This window comes from Oryx dammah, unplaced genomic scaffold, assembly GCF_014754425.2.
Source record: "Oryx dammah isolate SB20612 unplaced genomic scaffold, SCBI_Odam_1.1 HiC_scaffold_14, whole genome shotgun sequence".
NCBI classification, from domain to species: domain Eukaryota; kingdom Metazoa; phylum Chordata; class Mammalia; order Artiodactyla; family Bovidae; genus Oryx; species Oryx dammah.
In genome coordinates, this window is record NW_024070198.1 from 23,023,856 (window position 1) to 23,033,025 (window position 9,170).

Genomic DNA, 9,170 nt, shown 5'->3' on the forward strand with positions numbered 1-9,170 from the left:
ATGGTCAACACCGAAATCAGATTGATTATACTCTTTGCAGCCAAAGATGGAGAAGCTCTACACAGTCAACAAAAACAAGACCAGGAGCTGACTGTGTGGCTCAGATCATGAACTCCTTATTACTAAATTCAGACTGAAATTGAAGAAAGTAGGGAAAACCGCTAGACCATTCAGGTATGACCTAAATCAAATCCCTTATGATTATACAGTGGAAGTGAGAAATAGATTTAAGGGACTAGATCTGATAGATAGAATGCCTGATGAACTATGGAATGAGAGGTTCGTGACATTGTACAAGAGACAGGGATCAAGACCATCCCCATGGAAAAGAAATGCAAAAAAGCAAAATGGGAGGCCTTACAAATAGCTGTGAAAAGAAGAGAAGCGAAAAGCAAAGGAGAAAAGGAAAGATATAAGCATCTGAATGCAGCGTTCCAAAGAATAGCAAGAAGAGATAAGAAAGCCTTCTTCAGTGATCAATGCAAAGAAATAGAGGAAAAGAACAGAATGGGAAAGACTAGAGATCTCTTCAAGAAAATAAGAGATACCAAGGGAACATTTCATGCAAAGATGGGCTCGATAAAGGACAGAAATGGTATGGACCTGACAGAAGCAGAAGATATTAAGAAGAGGTGGCAAGAATACACAGAATAACTGTACAAAAAAGATCTTCATGACCCAGATAATCATGATGGTGTGATCACTAATCTAGAGCCAGACATCCTGGAATGTGAAGACAAGTGGGCCTTAGAAAGCATCACTACGAACAAAGCTAGTGGAGGTGATGGAATTCCAGTTGAGCTATTTCAAATCCTGAAAGATGATGCTGTGAAAGTGTTGCACTCAATATGCCAGCAAATTTGGAAAACTCAGCAGTGGCCACAGGACTGGGAAAGGTCAGTTTTCATTCCAATCCCAAAGAAAGGCAATGCCAAAGAATGCTCAAACTACCGCACAATTGCACTCATCTCACACGCTAGTAAAGTAATGCTCAAAATTCTCCAAGCCAGACTTCAGCAATACATGAACCGTGAACTTCCTGATGTTCAAGCTGGTTTTAGAAAAGGCAGAGGAACCAGAGATCAAATTGCCAACATCCGCTGGATCATGGAAAAAGCAAGAGAGTTCCAGAAAAACATCTATTTCTGCTTTCTTGACTATGCCAAAGCCTTTGACTGTGTGGATCACAATAAACTGTGGAAAATTCTGAGAGAGACAGGAATCCCAGACCACCTGACCTGCCTCTTGAGAAATCTGTATGCAGGTCAGGAAGCAACAGTTAGAACTGAACATGGAACAACAGACTGGTTCCAAATAGGAAAAGGAATACATTAAGGCTGCATATTGTTACCCTGATTATTTAACTTATATGCAGAGTACATCATGAGAAACGCTGGGCTGGAAGAAACACAAGCTGGAATCAAGATTTCTGGGAGAAATATCAATAACCTCAGATATGCAGATGACACCACCCTTATGGCAGAAAGTGAGGAGGAACTAAAAAGCCTCTTGATGAAAGTGAAAGAGGAGAGTGAAAAAGTTGGCTTAAAGCTCAACATTCAGAAAACGAAGATCATGGCATCTGGTCCCATCACTTCATGGGAAATAGATGGGGAAACAGTGGAAACAGTGTCAGACTTTATTTTTGGGGGCTCCAAAATCACTGCAGATGGTGACTGCAGCCATGAAATTAAAAGATGCTTACTCCTTGGAAGAAAAGTTATGACCAACCTAGATAGCATATTCAAAAGCAGAGACATTACTTTGCAGACTAATGTCCGTCTAGTCAAGGCTATGGTTTTTCCTGTGATCATGTATGGATGTGAGAGTTGGACTGTGAAGAAAGCTGAGCGCCGAAGAATTGATGCTATTGAACTGTAGTGTTGGAGAAGACTCTTGAGAGTCCCCTGGACTGCGAGGAGATCCAACCAGTCCATTCTGAAGGAGATCAACCCTGGGATTTCTTTGGAAGGAATGATGCTAAAGCTGAAGCTCCAGTACTTTGGCCACCTCATGCGAAGAGTTGACTCATTGGAAAAGACTCTGATGCTGGGAGGGATTGGGGGCAGGAGAAGGGGACGACAGAGGATGAGATGGCTGGATGGCATCACTGACTCGATGGACGTGAGTCTGAGTGAACTCTGGGAGATGGTGATGGCCAGGGAGACTTGGCGTGCTGCGATTCATGGGGTCGCAAAGAGTCGGACACGACTGAGTGACTGAACTGAACTGATAAAACTTTATTTATAAAGAAAGACAGGTTTGAGAATTCCCAGGCTGTCCAGTGGTTAAGTTAGGACTCCACACCTTTCCACACCCCCTCACCCCACCACGACAGCACAGGTTCAAGCCCTGATCAGGGAACTAAGGTCCTGCAAGCTATGTGGTACAGCTAAGAAAAAAAAGAAAGAAGTAGGTTTTCTGACCCCTACTGTACCAGACAGGCTCTATAACAGGAGACTCAGTGGTAAAGAATCCACCTGCCAACGCAGGAGATGTGGGTTTGATCCCTGTGTTGGGAAGATCCCCTAGAGGAGGAAATGTCAACCCAGTCTAGTATTCTTGCCTGAAAAATCCCACAGACAGAGGAGACTGGTGGGCTACAGTTCATGGGGTCACAAAGAGTTGGATATGACTGAGTGACTGAGCACATTTAGCGCTGTAGAACAACTAATATCCTAGAATTAGGTGTGGACTCCCACACCAGTTGATAGGCTAACCTGTGGGGAGAGAAGATATAATAAGAGTTAACTGTATGAAAATGGGGATAGTGAAAGGGAAAGCTGCCTAGGTGACATGGGGAGCAGATGAATGGAAGACAAGTTTGGAGAGATAGGCTTTAGATCAGACAGGAAGGAGCCTGGGGATCAAGGGAAGGAATCTGTATATTTTTAAAACTGGGGTGGGAAGACATTGAAGGGTTTAGACATGTAAAATTTTAAATAAAATTACATTTCAAAAAATCATTCTAGTTACTAGGTGAAAAAGAAGAGATGTGGTAAGCTGAAAAAAAGCCCACAAGAAGATATCTACATTGAATTCCGTGAACCTGTGAATGTTATCTTATTTGCAAAAAGGTTCTTTGCAGACGCAATTAAAATCTTGAGATGAGGATCTAACCCTAGATTATCCAGGTGGGCACTAAATCCGATGACATGTGTTCTTATAAGGGAAAGGTAGAATGAGATTTGAGAGACAGAAGGTGAAAAGAGATGGACGCATAGAGAAAGTGATGTGAAAACAGAGATAGACGTTGGAGTAGCATGATCACAAGTCAAGGAACATCAAGGAAAGCCAGTAAACCCCAGGAGCTAGAAGAATTCAGGATTGAATACATTCCACAGAGCCTCTAAAGGGAACAGGGCCCTGACCATACCTTGATTTCAGACTTCTGGCATCCAGAGCCATGAGAGAATAAATTTCTGTTGTTTAAAATCACCAAGTTTGGGATAATTGGGGTTTTTCTGGTCATACTGTGTGGCTTGTGGGATCTTAGTTTCCTAAAAAGGGATCAACCTGGGGCCCCAGCAGTGATAGCTCTGAGCCCTAACCACTGGACTGCCAGGGAATTGCCCTGTGATAATTTGTTATAGGAACCTCAGGAAAACTATTACAGAGGGTGAGAAAAGTAAAGAGATCCTTTAGGAGCCTCCTGGAGTAATCCACATGACAGCTGCCAATTAATGGCCTGGTCTAGGATGATGGCAGTGAAGAGGGAAATACATTGTCAGAATAGAGATCTATTTCAAACTAGGACTTGGAGAAGATTGACATGGGTTAATGAGTACAAGCCTCAGAAACCTGGATGATGGCCATGCCGATTACTGACATAAGAAGGGAGCAGGTGTGCAGCTCAGTTTTGAATATATTGTGTTTAAAATGCTGGATAGTCATCAAGAAGATATATAGAACAAAGTATTAGCGATACAGGAGAGAGGTATGGGCTAGAGATTAAAACTGGATAGTCCTTGGTATTTATATTTCATGCAAATCAGTGATATAATGTAAGGGGAAAACACACAAAGAGATGAGCGTCTCAAATCTAGCCCTGAAGAACATTAAAGTGTAAGAGCCAGATAAACCCAGCAATTCCACATGTGGGTATACACTCAAAATAATTGAAAGTAGGATCTTGAAGAGACATTTGTAGGTCCATATTCTTAGCAGCAATATTCACAAATCCAAAAGGTGGAAGCAACCCAAGTGTCCTTTGATAGATGATGGATAAAGAAAATGTAGTATATACATACAATGGAGCAATATTTAGCCTCAAAAAGGAAAGAATATTTTTTAAACATTTCTTCAATGTGCTCCATGCCACAACAAGATGAACATTACGCTAAGTGGAAATAGCTAGACACAAAAGGACACATATTAAAGGATTCTACTAATGTGAGGTATCTAGAGTAGTCACGTTCCTAGATACAGAAAGTAGAAGGGTGATCAAGGGACTGGGGAGGAGGGAATAATAGGCAACTATCATTTAACTGGACAGAGCTTCATTTTGGAAAGATGAAAAAAGGCATGGAGATGGTTGCACAACAATGTGGATGACCTAGATGCCACTGTACTGTGCCCCTAAAGATAGCTGAACTGGTAGATTTCATGTTAGGTATATTATCACCAACTTTTAAAAAGTAATACATTCTCACTGTGAAGAATTAAAACAACATGAAAGTTTATAAAGCAACATACGGAAGTCTTTCCCCATGATCACCCTCTACATGGACTTTAACACACTTATGTTTGTAAGATACCTGATATCACACTGACATCCTTGCACCTGCATCAGTTAGTCAGTCAGTTCAGTCGCTCAGTCGTGTCCGACTCTTTGCGACCCCATGAATCACAGCACGTCAGTTCTCCCTGTCCATCACCAACTCCCGGAGTTCACTCAGACTCACATCCATCGAGTTGGTGATGCCATCCAGCCATCTCATCCTCTGTTGTCCCCTTCGCCTCCTGCCCCCAATCCCTCCCAGCATCAAAGTCTTTTCCAATGAGTCAACTCTTCGCATGAGGTAGCCAAAGTATTGGAGTTTCAGCTTTAACATCAGGCCTTCCAATGAACACCCAGGACTGATCTCCTTTAGGATGGACTGGTTGGATCTCCTTGCAGTCCAGCAGACTCTCAAGAGTCTTCTCCAACACCACAGTTCGAAAGCATCAGTTCTTTGGCGCTCAGCTTTCTTCACAGTCCAACTCTCACATCCATACATGACCACTGGAAAAACCATAGCCTTGACTAGATGGACCTTTGTTGTCAAAGTAATGTCTCTGCTTTTCAATATACTATCTAGGTTGGTCATAACTTTCCTTCCAAGGAGTAAGTGTCTTTTAATTTCATGGCTGCAGTCACCATCTGCAGTGATTTTGGAGCCCAAGAAAATAAAGTCTGACACTGTATCCACTGTTTCCCCATCTATTTCCCATGAAGTGATGGGACCAGAGGCCATGATCTTAGTTTTCTGAATGCTGAGCACATATCAAATGGTTATTTCCATAATTCTAGACTTGGAATTGGTGGATCAGAAGGTCTAAACCTTTGCGTTTTGGCCAAACATTGAAATGGATATGTTTTTATTATATTTTAAGCCAAGGTTTACAATGAAAGGTAAGAATGCAGTGAAAATACGTAGTAGTAGTTTAATTAGTACAACCATAAAGAAAGCAATTTATTAACATTTATCAGGAAACTTAATAATGCTCACACATTTTACCTTACAGCAATTCCACTCTAGGAGTCTCTACCTCAAAGAAATAAATAAATGGATACATAATATTTAGCATTTTTTATAATAGCCAAAATTTGGGCAGAATGAATACTTTTTAATAAGGAAATAATCAAATAAGTTATGAAAAAAATTATGACTGTCTCCTTGTTTAAATGCTACAGTCATTAAAAACGATGGTTATAAGATTCTAATAACATGATTAAAATTGTGTAAAAAGAAATAATAACAAAGTGATAGCAACGGTATGTTTGGGATTTATGTGGTTTTCTTTGTCATTTTTGCTGTAATGTGGCTTATTTTTGCAGAAAAAATATTTGTTTAAAGATTGGAAAATAGATAAAAATTATCAAAAGAAAAGAAGCCAGGTAGAAACAAGTTTCTTCATGGAAATAGATATGCTGATGTTATACTTCATATGGAAAAACAAACACACAAGAATAACCAGGAAAACACTAGAAATGGACAACTTCTATAAACATTAAACACGCTATAAAGCCTTTCTAATGAAAACATTGTGGGGAATCCGTGGTGGTCCTGTGGTTAGGACTCTGGACTTTCACTGCCTAGGACACGAGTTCAATTCCTGATCTGGGAACTAAAATCCCACAAGCTGTGAGGTGGGGCCAAAACTACACAAACAAAAGACATATTATGTGTACTATTGTGTGAGTAAATAGACAAGACAGAATAGAAAATCCAGAAATAGATGTCAGTACATATAGAAGTTCATTATATGATAAAAGTGGCATCTCAAAACACTAGGGCAAAGAAAGACTTTTTCTTAAAGGTCCTTGTGGAGGAGCTGGAAGGCTTTAAGCAAATACTGAGAATGTATTTGCTCCACTCATGATGAAGGTTGGAAGCTGGGAGGAGCATAACAAAGGGTTATGAACGTTCACCCAGTGACCAAGGCTGGGAACAGATAACGAAGGGTTATACGCCTGGCCTTGAGGCGTTTGAAGGCTTCCTTCTGACTACCTGCTTCTGGGAGCAAGGACTGTTGTTTCATGATAAGACTCCCTTTAGAGTTTCGCCAAAGCTATGTTATGGCTTGGGCGGTGGGAACTGTATTTTATGCTTGAATGCTTTGATGTTTTATCGAGAAAGGCTATGTGCAAGTCTGCTTTATGCTCTGCTCCCTGAGACCATATATCTGCAAAAAGCTGGATAATAAAATTTGTCAGTCCACAAGGGGCTGTCCCTGAATGTCCTTTTCAGAGTGTGGCCCTCCGAGCCTTACAGTCCTTAGGAAACCTGGTTAGCCATTTTGCAAGGAAAGAGTTAAAATAGCAGATCTGGTTGCCTATGCCTTCCTGTCTTCAAGGGAACCTAGAACCACAACTGACCTTTGATAAACCTCTTGGAATATGGCCCTCAGAGTGTTTGTGTCGGTAATTGGTGGTTTTGCTGTGTACACCTGGAGCAATGGACCATGCCGTCCCAGCTTCTCAGATTTCTTTGCACAAACATCCAGACCGATGATCTGCATGCACCTGACTTCATTGCTGGAGTCCAGCCTGTTGCCATAGCTGGTTGTGTAGCAGGATATGGCTACTATATGACCAGTTCCTCTCCACAAAAGACTCAGACTAAAACTCAAACAAGATTCCCTGGGCAGAGATATACCACATATGTCTGTAGTTTGATGTGTGTGTGTGTGAGAGAGAGCATGTCCTGTGTAGTTGTGGAAGGAATAGATGCAGAAGCCAGCATTTGTCCTTTGGCCTCTGCCAATGTACATCTTTTTCCTGCTTGCTTTTGCCATGCATACTTTACTGTCATAAACCTTAGCCTTTACTAGAAATTGCAACTGAATCTTGTGACTATGATTTATGAGTTGTCAAATTTGAAGAGGTTGCAGGACTTCTGAAACACTATTAAATTTTTTTTTAATTCAGCTGTGCCGGGTCTTAGTTGTGGCACCTTCGATTTTCCTTGCAGCATGTGGGATCTCTAGTTGTGGCATGTAAGATCTAGTTCCCTGACCAGGAATTGGGAACATGGAGTCTTAGCTACCGGACCATTAGGAAAGTCCCATGAAACACTTTTGAAAATGATACAGTTAGATCTGTATCTCACGCCATGTATAAGATTCCGTCTCAAACTGATTAGAGAGCTAATTGGAAACTATACAGGCTCTAGAGAAAAACATAGGTAAGTTCTTCTTTAACTTAGATGAAAGAAAAAGATTTCTATCTTGATTTAAAATCCAGATGCAATAAAATATTGTAATCATGACTTTATTAAAAACAAAACTTCTGCATGGCCCCCAAAATATAAACAGTATCAGAAGACAATGGACAAACTGGGAGAAAATATTTGTAACACTTCTTGGATAAAGAGTTAGTAAACCTAACAGATTTCTTTTTAAGTTTTTTTAATTAGAGAAAAAAAGAAAACTTCATTCCCCAAAGTAATATAAAAACAGTTCCCCAAATATAGAAAGAGGTTCAAACTCTCTAATGAGAGAAGAGAAAACATAAATTAAAATGACGCTGAGATTACTGGGTTCTGGTGAGGACAATAAGAACTTTATTTACGTTGTATTTCCACATTAAATACAGGTAAAACCTCTAGACAGAATACATGGAACAGCTATCTCAAATGTCAACAAACAGGTTAGGGAAGGAAACAAGAACTCAAAGTACCACTGAACCATCACTGCATTTCCCACTTTGTTTTTCCTCTGGTATCTCCTGGCCTGAACTCAAAAAACAAGCTAAAACTCAGAACTGTGCACCAGGAACAAACTGCTAGAACTCTAAGAGAAATTTTCTAGCACAGTCTGAGTGTCAGGAAAAGGGGCCTCCATAGGTCATAGGGAGTGAGGGGAATCCAAAATGTCCTTTGTTTTTGCTTTCCCATTCTGTCCCACACCAGTCCTTAGGCAAAGCCACAGTGGCAAGGGAGCAGTTCACAGAGGAGGCCAAGCCAGCACCTCAAACTCTGAGACGACTCTCACCCCAAGAACAAGGGAGCACTCCTAGTGCTCTTCTCATGATTTATCCTCTTGCTGGGACCCAGTGCAGTTTCAGTTGCAAGGAGAGCACAGAACAGCAAGGAAGCTAAAGGACCAGGGAGATTAAGGCAGTCAATAAAATGGTCTCATAGAGTTGTATATGTTCTTCTGGGCTCAGCTTCAAGCTGCATATGTGAAAACTGTAGGGCTCCTAAAACTGAGCTAGACCCTGTGGGGCTGTTACTGAGTCCAAGCTAGCTCTGCTTGCCCCATGACAGGCCAGTGAATCTGAGAGACAAGGAGCTGAGTTCAGGAATATGACTTTATTGAGAAAGGCAGCTGACCGAGAAGACGGCAGACTCAGTTCAGTTCAGTTCACTCGCTCAGTCGTGTCCGACTCTTTGCGACCCCATGAATTGCAGCACACCAGGCCTCCCTGTCCATCACCAACTCCCGGAGTTCACTCAGACTCACGT